This window comes from Morone saxatilis, unplaced genomic scaffold (assembly GCF_004916995.1).
Source record: "Morone saxatilis isolate NCDOM2014 unplaced genomic scaffold, NCSU_SB_2.0 Contig17, whole genome shotgun sequence".
Classification (NCBI taxonomy): Eukaryota; Metazoa; Chordata; class Actinopteri; family Moronidae; genus Morone; species Morone saxatilis.
Window position 1 is genome coordinate 13,107,041 of NW_023339729.1, and position 274 is coordinate 13,107,314.

At 46.0% G+C, this 274-nt stretch overlaps 1 protein-coding gene across 1 annotated transcript in view; it reads right to left on the minus strand.

The window, feature by feature from the left end:
- Positions 1-274, minus strand: part of atad5b (ATPase family AAA domain containing 5b) — a 9,209-nt gene that overhangs the window by 4,001 nt on the left and 4,934 nt on the right. The window lies entirely within an intron of this gene.

The following is a 274-nucleotide window of genomic DNA, read 5'->3' on the forward strand; positions in this document are numbered from 1 at the left end:
GTAAGGTGTGAGTGGACGAGAGAGAGAGAGAGAGTGTGTGCGTGCGTGCATGCATGCAGGAGCTGCAGGTTAGAAAAGTCTCTGAAACCAAATTTTATAATTTTGGGAACAGCTGCTTCCAGTTCCATCTTCCAGTGCTCCACTCCGGCCTCTACAACCGCTGCAGTCAGTGATGGGTGCGTCACTTGGTTAGATTACAGGTTGCCAGGTTCGCCCACATGCAACAGGAAACATCCAATCGAAAACATATATATATATTTTTGATAATTCACAT